The following is a 14,386-nucleotide window of genomic DNA, read 5'->3' as shown; positions in this document are numbered from 1 at the left end:
GCCTCGCGACTGGGGGCTTTTCACAGTAATTTCATTTGAAGCCAACTCGTGACAATGAAGCGACCGGTCCAGTTCTAAACTGCTCAGAACAAAACGTCTCCTAAATTCCTCTCTTGTTTTGGTTTCCACCAGAAGCCAGAGGTTTTGTGCGCTGCCCTTGGCCTGTGTAAGAGTCGGACGCAGACTAACGTAACTGATGCCTTCCCTGAGGATGAGCCAGATCACGTAAACGGCTCTTTCCTTGGCTCTGCAGTCAGCAGCCATCCCCAGGTAAGATTGCTATCGTCCGCAACTTAAAACTGAGGAGGGATTTGTGGGGAGCTGGGGCTGAGGGAGAAAGGGTCGCTGATATGCCTTCAATCCGAGGAAGAGAGAGCGAGTGAACTTAATCGTCATGAACCTGCCTCGCCAGTCAGTCGTACAGATGAATGCCACCCACAAGAGGCCGGCCTATATATGCCCCGGTGTGGGCGGAGCCAGAGGCGGAGCCACACCGAGGTTACAGCGCAGTACCTGGAAGCAGTTCATATCACCACTTCCAGGTCATAGGTCACAGGTTATGGTATCATGCATGCATTGTGGTGAATACATTCACCACAGTAGCATGATTGTCCCTTCTTGTTTTGCTGTTGACTGATTAGTTATTGTGAAGAAGCCAAGACTATCAAACAGGGGCAGAATTCTCTCGCCCATTGTGATTCCCACTGGTAGGCCTCGCCGGCCCGCTGGTTTCCCGGGGGGCGTATGATGGCTTCGATAGGAGATCAAATTGACACAAGTATAGAATCCCGCCGCCAGTGAATGGTCAAGAAACATGGGGCAGGGCACTGGATTTTCCAGCCCATGCTCTGCATTGGAATCCATGAAGACACCTTTCAATAAAAAAACTAGAGTTGCCTCCAATATATTGTAAATAATCATAGAATTTACAGTGCAGAAGGAGGCCATTCGGCCCATCGAGTCTGCACCGGCCCCTGGAAAGAGCACCCTATCCAAGGTCAACACCTCCACCCTACCCCCATAACCCAGTAACCCCACCCAACACTAAGGGCAATTTTGGACGCTAAGGGCAATTTATCATGGCCAATCCACCTAACCTGCACATCTTTGGACTGTGGGAGGAAACCGGAGCACCCGGAGGAAACCCACGCACACACACGGGGAGGATGTGCAGACTCCGCACAGACAGTGACCCAAGCCGGAATCGAACCGGAGACCCTGGAGCTGTGAAGCGATTGTGCTATCCACAATGCCGCCGTGCTGCCCGCACAGGATAACAGCTGCGTGGGAAATACAGAAAGATGCAACCCTGGTGTTGATGAAGAAGAATTTCCTGAGGTTTGGGTTGAGATGCACTGGTGGAAGGGAATAAACAGAGCTTTACTCTGCAGCTTATCCTGTGAGTTGGGAGTGCTGCTGACAGACAATGGAAACAAAAGTATTTCATTCCCAGGACAAAGCTGCTTCGCCATTTGAGTATCATGGGCTGGTTTAGCACACTGGGCTAAATCGCTGGCTTTTAAAGCAGGCCAGCAGCACGGTTCAATTCCCGTAGCGGCCTCCCCGAACAGGCGCCGGAATGTGGTGACTAGGGTCTTTTCACAGTAACTTCATTGAAGCCTATTCGTGACAAGAAGCGATTTTTTTTTTCATGGCTTGAAATGTACAGTGACGATTTATTTGTGTTGAACAGGATCCAAGAGATGAATTCACGTGCGAATTTTGCATCCTTCTCATGAAGAAACTGAAGAAATTATTGCCCAAAAAGAAAAAGGTGGGTTACTTGTATCTCGATGAAATAAAAGACGTCCGAAGCAGAAACTCTGGGAGTCCACGGGTCGAATTTCCCATTGCGTGGCAAAGTCCGATGACGGGGGTGGAAACTGGGATTGTTAACTGCCATAGAGGCCTGAGGGAACATGTCCTCTAGTGTGATGTCAGCCTAATGGATTGGCACTGGCCTCCTAAGCCAGGGATTGTGGGTTCGAGTCCCATCTGGGGTGGTGTGTGTGTATTTTGAAACATATTCCCTCGCTGGCTCTTCAGAGCATCTCCATTCAAATTACTTTCAGCTTCAATCCGCTCTCTTCAACAACCCCCATGGCGACACTGAGCTGAGGGAAGCAGATTCAATAAACGCATCGAGGCGTTTGGAAGATACGATTTGTCGAGGAAAGGGGAAGGGTTTGGGATTAACTGCAGAACTCCAGCAAAGAGCTAGGACAGGGACAGTGGGCTGAACGGCCTCATTCCACACTGGCAAGTTCCGAATTCCCCATTTAGGGGCTGGTTTAGCTCACAGGGCTAAATCTCTGGCTTTCAAAGCAGACCAAGCAGGCCAGCAGCACGGTTCGATTCCCGTACCATCCTCCCCGGATAGACGCGGAATGTCGCGAATAGGGGCTTTTCACAGTAACTTCATTGAAGCCTACTTGTGACAATAAGCAATTTTAAAGGGCAGCACAGTAGGATGGTGGTTAGCATAAATGCTTCACAGCTCCAGGGTCCCAGGTTCGATTCCCGGCTGGGTCACTGTCTGTGCGGAGTCTGCACGTCCTCCCCGTGTGTGCGTGGGTTTCCTCCGGGTGCTCCGGTTTCCTCCCACAGTCCAAAGATGTGCGGGTTAGGTGGATTGGCCAGGCTAAATTGCCCGTAGTGTCCTAAAAAGTAAGGTTAAGGGGGGGTTGTTGGGTTACGGGTATAGGGTGGATATGTGGGTTTGAGTAGGGTGATCATTGCTCGGCACAACATCGAGGGCCGAAGGGCCTGTTCTGTGCTGTACTGTTCTATGTTCTAATTCATCATAGAGTCGGGATTTCTTGACGTAATGTACAGCAGAGTGTAGGACCGCATGCTCAACGCTTTCATATCAAATGCACCTGGAGAATTCAGATGCTGCCTGATGGGGGAACAGGGAAAGGGGGCGAGGCATAAAAGATAAAAGGACAGCACGGTAGCATTGTGGACAGCACAATCGCTTCACAGCTCCAGGGTCCCAGGTTCGATTCCGGCTTGGGTCACTGTCTGTGCAGAGTCTGCACATCCTCCCCCGTGTGTGCGTGGGTTTCCTCCGGGTGCTCCGGTTTCCTCCCACAGTCACAAAGATGTGCAGGTTAGGTGGATTGGCCGTGATAAATTGCCCTGAGTGTTCAAAATTGCCCTTAGTATTGGGTGGGGTTACTGGGTTATGGGGATAGGGTGGAGGTGTTGACCTTGGGTAGGGTGCTCTTTCCAAGAGCCAGTGCAGACTCGATGGGCCGAATGGCCTCCTTCTGCACTGTAAATTCTATGTAATACCAGCACGTTCCGCTCAATACATCTCTGATACTTATTCTTCAATCTCCATGGACTTACTGCTGTGGAGGGTGACCCTTCTGGACAACCTCAATCATATGGTACACAATGCAGTCAGTTTTTTTTTAAATAGTTTTCATTCTATGCTCTATTCTCCTCCTTTTTCACATTCGCTCCCAAATTTACACCCACCAACAGTAAACAATAATCAGTAACAAATATGTCAATCCCCATATCAATAACAATGATCCCATCCTCCCACCAAACCCCAAACATTATCCGCATGTTCACACAAACAAATGACAAAAAGGAATCAGGGATCATCCATAGTCGCCATTAACACACACCACCCCCCCTCCCCCCAACCCTCCCACCCACCTCCCCCAACACACACCGACCCCCGACCCCCAACCCTCCCACCCACATCCCCCAACACACACAGCCCCCCTCCCCCGACCCTCCCACCCACCTCCCCCAACACACACCGACCCCCGACCCCCATCCCTCCCACCCACCTCCCCCAACACACACCGACCCCCGACCCCCAACCCTCCCACCCACCTCCCCCAACACACACCGACCCCCGACCCCCAACCCTCCCACCCACCTCCCCCAACACACACCGACCCCCGACCCCCGACCCCCAACCCTCCCACCCACATCCCCCAACACACACCGACCCCCAACCCCCAACCCTCCCACCCACCTCCCCCAACACACACCGACCCCCAACCCCCAACCCTCCCACCCACCTCCCCCAACACACACCGACCCCCAACGCCCAACCCTCCCACCCACCCCCAACACACACCGACCCCCGACCCCCAACCCTCCCACCCACCTCCCCCAACACACACCGGCCCCCGACCCCCAACCCTCCCACCCACCTCCCCCAACACACACCGACCCCCGACCCCCAACCCTCCCACCCACATCCCCCAACACACACCGACCCCCAACCCCCAACCCTCCCACCCACCTCCCCAACACACACCGCCCCCCTCCCCCAACCCTCCCACCCACCCCCAACACACACCGACCCCCGACCCTCCCACCCACCTCCCCCAACACACACCGACCCCCAACCCTCTCACCCACCTCCCCCAACACACACCGACCCCCGACCCCCAACCCTCCCACCCACCTCCCCAACACAAACCGACCCCCGACCCCCAACCCTCCCACCCAGCTCCCCCAACACACACCGACCCCCGACCCCCAACCCTCCCACCCACCTCCCCCAACACACACCGACCCCCGACCCCCAACCCTCCCACCCACCTCCCCCAACACACACCGGCCCCCGACCCCCAACCCTCCCACCCACCTCCCCCAACACACACCGGCCCCCGACCCCCAACCCTCCCACCCACCTCCCCCAACACACACCGACCCCCGACCCCCAACCCTCCCACCCACATCCCCCAACACACACCGACCCCCAACCCCCAACCCTCCCACCCACCTCCCCCAACACACACCGACCCCCGACCCCCAACCCTCCCACCCACATCCCCCAACACACACCGACCCCCGACCCCCTCCCCCCAACCCCCCCCACCCACCTCCCCCAACACACACCGACCCCCGACCCCCAACCCTCCCACCCACCTCCCCCAACACACACCGACCCCCGACCCCCCAACCCTCCCACCCACCTCCCCCAACACACACCGACCCCCGACCCCCAACCCTCCCACCCACATCCCCCAACACACACCGCCCCCCTCCCCCAACCCTCCCACCCACCTCCCCCAACACACACCGACCCCCGACCCCCAACCCTCCCACCCACCTCCCCCAACACACACCGACCCCCGACCCCCAACCCTCCCACCCACCTCCCCCAACACACACCGACACCCGATCCCCAACCCTCCCACCCACATCCCCCAACACACACCGACCCCCGACCCCCAACCCTCCCACCCACCTCCCCCAACACACACCGACCCCCGACCCCCAACCCTCCCACCCACCTCCCCCAACACACACCGACACCCGATCCCCAACCCTCCCACCCACATCCCCCAACACACACCGACCCCCGACCCCCAACCCCCCCCCCCCCCCCCCCCAACACACACCGACCCCCGACCCCCAACCCTCCCACCCACCTCCCCCAACACACACCGACACCCGATCCTCAACCCTCCCACCCACCTCCCCCAACACACACCGACCCCCGACCCCCAACCCTCCCACCTACATCCCCAACACACACCGACCCCCCTCCCCCCACATCCCCCAACACACACCGACCCCCGACCCCCAACCCTCCCACCCACCTCCCCCAACACACACCGACCCCCGACCCCCAACCCTCCCACCCACATCCCCCAACACACACCGACCCCCGACCCCCAACCCTCCCACCCACCTCTCCCAACACGCACCGACCCCCAACCCTCCCGCCCACCTCCCCCAACACACACCGACCCCCAACCCCCAACCCTCCCACCCACCTCCCCCAACACACACCGACCCCCGACCCCCAACCCTCCCACCCACATCCCCAACACACACCGACCCCCGACCCCCAACCCTCCCACCCACCTCCCCCAACACACACCGACCCCCGACCCCCAACCCTCCCCCCCACCTCCCCCAACACACACCCACCCCCGACCCCCAACCCTCCCACCCACCTCCCCCAACACACACCGACCCCCGACCCCAACCCTCCCACCCACCTCCCCCAACCCCCAACCCTCCCCACCCCAGCCCCCCAACTAATGTTCAAAGTGATCCAATTCTCGAAAGTGCAGAATGAATAACGCCCATGAATTGTAGAACCCCTCCATCCTTCTCCTCAGTTCAAACGTAACCTTCTCAAGAGTCAAGAATTCCAGCAGGTCCCCCCGCCACGCCAGGGCACAGGGTGGAGAGGTTGCCCTCCATCCCGTCAGGATCCGCCTTTGGGCGATCAACGAGGCGAAGGCTACAACATCTGCCTCCGCCCCCGTTTCCAACCCCGGCTGGTCCGACACCCCGAATATGGCCTCCCGAGGGCCCGGGTCCAGTTTCACGTGCACCACTTCAGAGATCACCCTAAAAACCTCCTTCCAGTAATCCTCCAGCTTTGGACAGGATCAAAACATATGAACGTGATTAGCGACCCCCCCCCCCCCCCCCCCCCCCCCCCCCCCCCCCAACACAACGTTCATACACATCTTCTACCCCTCAAAGAATCGGCTCATCCTCGCCCTCATGACTCATCGCTCTGTACACCACCTTCAGCTGTAGCAGCCCCAACCTCGCGAACGAGGTGGAGACATTCACTCTCCAGAGCACCTCACACCAGAACCCCTCCTCCATAGCCTCCCCCAACTCTTCCTCCCACTTTGCTTTGATCCCTTCCAGCGGTGCCTTCTCCTCTTCCAAAATAGCTCCGTAAACCGCCGACACTACCCCCTTCTCCAGTCCCTCTGTCATCAGCATCTCCTCCAGCAATGTTGAGGCCGGGAAGCTGTGTATCTCCTTTCTGGCAAAATCTCGAACCTGCATGTATCTAAATATTTCCCCCTGCTCCAGCCCACACGTCGGTCCCAGCTCCCTCAATCCTGCAAACCGACCCCTGCAAGAAACAAATCTCTTATTGTCTTGATCACAATCCAGTGATTTATTTGTTAGCCAGCAAACATGGGGAAGTCATGAAATTCAATTGCTCTCACCCTCATTTTTGGGCAGGAAATGTTGATGCACAATAGGAGAGACAGAAGGTGTGAAAGGATTGGTAGTCCGGACTGGGCAGCCCAGCTGGAACATTTGGGAAGAGGCGGAGGAAAGTGCATCCATACGGGCAGGACAGCAGTCACTTGCCCCCTCCACCAGATGGGTTATAAATGCACTCCGTGCCAATTCTCACACGCAGACAGGTGACCACAGCAGGAGGAGGCCAATTCCCCCGGCAATGGGCAAAGGCTGGGGGAAGACACATCTGCCACGTCCAAGTCGGATGCTGAGAATCTGGAATGGGCCGTCCAGATGACGCTGGGGAAGCTGCAAGAGGTGGGGACATCAGGCAGCATTGTCAGACACTTGCTGATGAAGTGGGGCATACATGTGCATGCATTAAAGGGTAGGGATTGTCATTGAGGACCTGGGCCTGCAGAACACCCAAAGGAGCCAGGCATGAGCCCTCAACGAACCAACGAAAGGAGGTGCGGCTGTTGGACAAGGCTTCCACTCAGGATGATCTGAGGCAGTTTGGCCCTTCCGAAACCCCCTTGGCTGTGACCCGTTCCATCCACATCGATTGCGGAAGGAGCAGTTTTTAGAACAGTACAGCACAGAACAGGCCCTTCGGCCCTCAATGTTGTGCCGAGCCATGATCACCCTACTCAAACCCACGTATCCACCCTATACCCGTAACCCAACAACCCCCCCCCCCCCCCTAACCTTACTTTTATTAGGACACTACGGGCAATTTAGCATGGCCAATCCACCTAACCCGCACATCTTTGGACTGTGGGAGGAAACCGGAGCACCCGGAGGAAACCCACGCACACACGGGGAGGACGTGCAGACTCCGCACAGACAGTGACCCAGCCGGGAATCGAACCTGGGACCCTGGAGCTGTGAAGCATTTATGCTAACCACCATGCTACCCTGCTGCCCCTAGTTGCCCCACAACGGGACAGTCAAAGTAAGCAAAGGCCTTTCAAACCTCAGGGGCCGGATTCTCTGCCCCACAACGCCGAAACCGCGTTTGGCGACGGGGCAGAGAATCCAGTTTCCCGCACGGAATCACGACCGGCGCCGGGACCGCGATTCTCCACACCCCGAAAAGCTCGGGGTATACACCAGCGCCGATTGTCCACCTCCTCAGGCCGTTGCCTGGGGCCCGCCCCGCTGTTCTCCGTCCCCGACCGGCCGATTTCCCAACGCCATGGTCCACTCATGGTCCCACCGTCTGTGATACTGGACCGCGTGGGGGACACAGTCCCGTAAACGGAGAATCCAACCCTATATCCCCAGAGGATAGCTGCCTTGATCGCCCTGGAACAAAGAAAAGTACAGCACAGGAACAGGCCCTTCGGCCCTCCAAGCCTGTGCCGACCATGCTGCCCGTCTGAACTAAAATCTTCTACAGTTCCGTGTATTCTATTCCCATCGTATTTGTCAAGATGCCCCTTAAACGTCTCTAACGTCAGACAACAGGTCAAACTGGTCTGCAGGCTGCATTAACCCTGTTATGGATTTTGAGGCAGCAACAGAAGAACGGTAGAGAATGCAAGGTTCAGAAGTTTTAATTTTGTGTGCGATTTGCAAGGGTGAGGTCTGGCTATTAATCTTATGGCCCTTTTGTAAATATAATCCATTTGCAATTTAATGAGTTCTGATGTGTACGGGAGCGATTCTCCCAACGGGAGACTAAGTGCCGACGGCGGATTGAAAACCGGAGTGTTTGACTCCGGCGTCGGAGGCCGCTCCTCGCCCCCTGTTCTCCCCACCCCCACAGGCCGCACACGCAGCATTCACGCACTGTTCCCGCCGGCAGTGACCAGGTGTGGTTGGCGCCGACGTGAAGCCGTCGGATTGGGCAGGCCGCTCTGCCCATCCGGGGCGGAGATTCTCCGAGATGCCTGCCGTAAAACGCCGCACGCCGTTTTGGGGGGGGGGGAGAATCCGGCGTGGGGGTTGGAGAATCGCGCCCGTGGTATTTGAGATATTGACCTTCAGCCAATGTGTTCCCCTAACCCTCCCACGTTACTATCTACTGGAAGCCGCCTCAGACTGGGTCAGTATCCCCTGGAAATATGCATGTCCTCTCATTTCCATCGAATCATCCTCACCATCGCCAGCCAGCACTATCTCCTGCAGACGTCAATCTGTCACTGGGAGATCCCCTCCTGGAAGAATTGTCCGCTTGATGGCGAGGTGACCTTTGACATCAAGGCAGCATTTGACCGATATGGCATCCAGGAGCCCCTAGCTAAACTGGAGTCGATGCGCATCAGGGGGAAAACTCTCCGCTGATTCGAGTCATACCTGACAAAACTCCAGGACATCACTGCAGGAGTTCCTCAGGGTAGGGTCCTCGGCCCAACCATCTTCAGCTGCTTCATCAATGACCGTCCCTCCATCATAAGGTCAGAAGTGGGGATGTTCGCTGATGACGGCACAATGTTCAGCACCATTCGCGACTCCTCAGATACTGAAGCAGTCCATGTCCAAATGCAGCAAGACCTGGACAATATCCAGGCTTGGGGCTGACAAGTTACATTTGCACCACACAGTGCCAGGCAATGACCATCTCCTACAAGAGAGGATCTAACCATCGCCCCTTGACATTCAACGGCATTACCATCCCAGAACCCCCCACTATCAACATCCTGGGGGTTACCATTGATCAGAAACTGAACTGGACCCAGCCATATAAATACTGTGGCTACCAGAGCAGGTCAGACGCTGGGAATCCTGCGGAGAGTAACTCACCTCCTGACTCCCCCCAAAGCCTGTCCACCATCTACAAGGCACAAGTCAGGAGTGTGAGGGAATACTCTCCACTTACCTGGATGAGTGCAGCTCCCAACAACACTCAAGAAGCTCCACACCATCCAGGACAAAGCAGCCCCATTTGTTTGCTCCTTCTTCCACATGTGCGGCATGGTATCAAAGTCGTTAGCACTGTTGCTTCGCAGCGCCAGGGTCCCGGGTTCGATTCCCGGCTTGGGTCACTGTCTGTGCGGAGTCTGCACGTTCTCCCCGTGTCTGCGTGGGTTTTCTCCGGGTGCTCCGGTTTCCTCCCACAAGTCCCGAAAGACGTGCTTGTTAGGGTGAATTGGACATTCTGAATTCTCCCTCTGTGTACCTGAACAGGCGCCGGAATGTGGCGACGAGGGGATTTTCACAGTAACTTCACTGCGGTGTTAATGTAAACCTACTTGTGACAATACTAAAGATTATTATTATAACAAGCATTCACTCCCTCCACCACCGACGCACAGTGGCAGCCGTGTGTACCATCTACAATATGCACTGCAGCAACTCACCAAGGCTCCTTAGGCAGCACCTTCCAAACCCACGTCCGCTACCATCTAGAAGGACAAGGGCAGCAGATACCTGGGAACCCCACCACCTGGAGGTTCCCCTCCAAGTCACTCACCGCCCCGACTTGGAAATATATCGGCCGTTCCTTCACTGTCGCTGGGTCAAAATCCTGGAGCTCCCTCCCTAACACCACACGGGCTGCAGCGGCTCAAGAAGGCGGCTCACCCACCACCTTCTCAAGGGGCGATTAGGGATGGGGAATAAATGGTGGCTCTGGCTGGCGACGCCCACATCCCGTAGTTTCACACCAGCCTCTAGCGGCAATGGAAACCCACAATGGTGGAAAGGTAGTGCACGTGCCGGCTGTCATTTTACGCCGCCGGGTGTAATGTTATTGTCGAATGGCCTGATTTATGGTTCAAGAACACTTGTAGCTAAAGCTATAAACAATTTATTTACATTAACTGTGGATAGCTATATACAAAACAGCAGATGACGAACAGTATGAACATGTACAAGCAACCTCTCTCTTCCAGCTCTCCAGTCAGTCTGAGGTCACCTGACTCTAACATTCACTTATATACTAATGAGACTCCTAGTGGTCAGTCGGTGAATTTGAGAATCGCCTGGGGAGGGGGGGGGGGGGGTGCGCGCATCCCGCCACGCCGCTCTGACATCGGGCCGCTGATTCTCTGGCGAATCGGAGGCAATCGCCCCGCCACGGCGCCTGTCGGGGGATGTTGAAAGCGGCCCCCGCAGCGATTCTGCGCGATCGATGGGCCGAGTGCCCACCGACGTCGTTTGCGTCTGGTCCTTCCCGGCCTGGACCTCGGCTGCTGTGGCCGTCCTGGTGAGGGGGCGGGGGGGGAGCTGACTCCGGGGGGGTGCCTCCACGGGGGGGAAGGTTGGGGGGGCGGCCCGCAATCGGGGGCACTGACATGGTTCTTCATCCATCGGTTGTGGAGAAGGCTTCCTTTAGGGGGAAACGTTCGGCGGCCACTGGTGTCGATCCGGACGTCGCCTCGCCCAAGGTACAGCAGGGGAGCGGGGAGAAACTTTTGGACGGAAGGGGTTGCGCCCCAAGGGGTGAACCTCCATTCCCTGCAGCTCCTGCACTCCCCGTTCTGCGCTCTCTTGGGACAATACTATCTGAATGGCCTGTTGAAAAGTCAACGTTGGCTCGGCTAACACCTTTCTCTGGGTGGCCGCGTTGTTAATACCACAAACCAAACGGTGGCGTAACATTTCTGATAAGGTCTCACCATAGTCACAGTACTCCGCAATCCTGCGTAGCCGGGATAGAAACTCAGCAAGGGATTCTCCTGGGGTCCTCTCAGCAGTATTAAACCAGTAACGCTATCGTGGACGGGGTTGGGTTGAAATGTTGCCCCACTAAGTTCATCAAACGCCTTGGTGTCCTGCGTAGCTGGGTATGTAAGGCTCCTAATCACCCCAAACGTATGCGGGCCGCAGGCGGTGAGCAATATGACCACCAGGCGCTCGACTTAGGTGATGTTGTTTGCCCAGAAATGGTACCACATCCGTTGTGCGTACTGGTTCCAGCTTTCCAGCGCAGCATCAAAAACATCCAAACGTTCATACAGAGGCATGGTGTAATAGAAAACAACTTCCAACCTGTGTCCAACAAAAATCCAGGGAGGTGGCGTCAGCAGCGTCGACAGCTATCCACTTACATCCTCGTCGCCAGTTTTGTGAGGGCCACGAAGAATCCAGCACGAGTTTGTAGAATAGAAAGAAAACTTTATTTACAATTACATATACATACAACGGCAGAGGCAACTCCCTTGCTGCTCACTCCTCTCTAGCTGGTTCAAAACTGGCCAGTTTTATTAATGCAGAGAATCTGCTAATGATTTCACCGCCCCCCCCCTCATTGGGGAAGCTCATACTCCCTAAGGATTGTGGGATTGCCATTAGTCTCCAGCCAATGGTAAGCAGGCAGGTTATAACACAGACGATGTACAGAACAGAAAACTGTAGCAACTGGTGTGGTGATGCAGTGGTTATGTTCCTGCGTTAGTTGCTTACAGAGCTGGACTGCTGTTTCAGAGCCAGACCCCATCACATCAGTGTGACAAATTAATTAAGCAAATCTGGAACTAAACGCTAAAATCACGAACGGTGATGGTGAAATGACTGGATTATCGTAAAATTCCACCTGCTTCATTAATGTCCTCATGGGAAGTAGATATGTGGTCTTTCCAAACCAACAGCATTGTTACAGATTCTTTTTTTTTTCAAATTTAGAGCACCCAATTATTTTTTCCAATGAAGGGGCAATTTACCGCGGCTAATCCACCTACCCTGCACATCTTTGGGTTGTGGGGGTGAGACCCACGTAGGCACGGGGAGATTGTGCGAACTCCACACAGACAGTGACCTACTGGTTAGCACGGTATTGAACCGGGAATGCTGGGCAGCACGGTAGCACGAGTGGCTAGCACTGTGGCTTCACAGCGCCAGGGTCCCAGGTTCGATTCCCCGCTGGGTCACTGTCTGTGCGGAGTCTGCACGTTCTCCCCCGTGTCTGCGTGGGTTTCCTCTGGGTGCTCCGGTTTCGCCCAAAGACGTGCAGGTTCGGTGGCCATGATCAATTGCCCTAAGTGACCAAAAAAGTTAGGAGGGGTTATTGGGTTATGGGGCTTAAGTGGGTCGGTGTAGACTCGATGGGCCGAATGACATCCTTGTGCACTGTATGTTCTCTGTTCTATGTTCGAGAACCGGGATCGAACCTGGGAATTCGGCGCTGTGAGACGTAGTGATCAATTCTTAATGCCTACTGAAGTGGGCACTCAGCTGCCTCAAAGCGATGGGCAATAAATAGAACATAGAACATAGAACATAGAACAGTACAGCACAGGACAAGCCCTTCGGCCCTCAATGTTGTGCCGAGCAATGATCACCCTACTCAAACCCACGTATCCACCCTATACCCGTAACCCAACAACCCCCCCCTTAACCTTACTTTTTAGGACACTACGGGCAATTTAGCATGGCCAATCCACCTAACCCGCACATCTTTGGACTGTGGGAGGAAACCGGAGCACCCGGAGGAAACCCACGCACACACGGGGAGGACGTGCAGACTCCGCACAGACAGTGACCCAGCCGGGAATCGAACCTGGGACCCTGGAGCTGTGAAGCATTTACGCTAACCACTATGCTACCGTGCTGCCCATCTGTCCATCCAACAAGCATGGTGGTTAGCATAAATGCTTCACAGCTCCAGGGTCCCAGGTTCGATTCCCCGCTGGGTCACTGCCTGTGCGGAGTCTGCACGTCCTCCCCGTGTGTGCGTGGGTTTCCTCCAGGTGCTCCGGTTTCCTCCCACAGTCCAAAGATGTGCGGGTTAGGTGGATTGGCCATGTTAAATTGCCCTTAGTGTCCTAAAAAGTAAGGTTAAGGCGGGGGGGGGGGTTGTTGGGTTACGGGTATAGGGTGGATACGTGGGTTTGAGTAGGGTGATCATTGCTCGGCACAACATCGAGGGCCGAATGGCCTGTTTTGTGCTGTACTGTTCTATGTTCTATGTAATGCCCATCATCGAGATTCAGGTTGGCGTGGATCAGTGGCTTGACCAGCTTATCCTGAGGGCAGGTTTCAAAGTGTAAGTGGATTTCCGTCCGCAATCGTATTGTACAAACCAACAGCAACAGAAACACAAGAGTTACAATTCTGCTGAAGAACTATGTTGTTGATTTGAATGTTTAACTTCCATTTGCAGCGAGCCATCTGCGCCCTTCTGCCCGGCAAAGACTTATCAAAGTGCAGCAGGTTTATGAAGGAGTTCAATAAACGTGTCATCGACCAGCTCCTCAAAAAGGCCACGCCCAATGTTGCGTGTGACAAGCTTCACCTCTGCCCCAACGCCAAGAAGGACTCGAAAATGTATGCAAACCACGGGAGATAAAGGACCCGAAACAGGAGACATGGCGACTAGGGGCTTTCCGCAGCAACGTCATTTGACAATAAGCGATTTTCATTTCATTAATTTAAAACTGGACAATTTTGAACGGAAGATTGTGGTTAAACGGACATCGAGGTCATGCTTCCAATTGCCCCCTACAGCCGTCTC

The 14,386-nt window shown here is 55.5% G+C and overlaps 1 long non-coding RNA gene across 1 annotated transcript; it reads left to right on the top strand.

Moving 5' to 3' along the window:
• The first annotated feature begins 206 nt into the window (after nucleotides 1–206).
• On the top strand, nucleotides 207–14,159 carry LOC119957422. The gene is made up of 3 exons (XR_005458801.1): nucleotides 207–270; nucleotides 1,694–1,774; nucleotides 14,036–14,159. It is a non-coding gene; the product is annotated as an uncharacterized LOC119957422 (long non-coding RNA).
• Nucleotides 14,160–14,386: the final 227 nt, after the last annotated feature.

This window comes from Scyliorhinus canicula, chromosome 26 (genome assembly GCF_902713615.1).
Source record: "Scyliorhinus canicula chromosome 26, sScyCan1.1, whole genome shotgun sequence".
Taxonomy (NCBI): Eukaryota; Metazoa; Chordata; class Chondrichthyes; order Carcharhiniformes; family Scyliorhinidae; genus Scyliorhinus; species Scyliorhinus canicula.
Note: the sequence above shows the minus strand (reverse complement) of the source record. Positions and strands in the feature narration are given on the sequence as shown.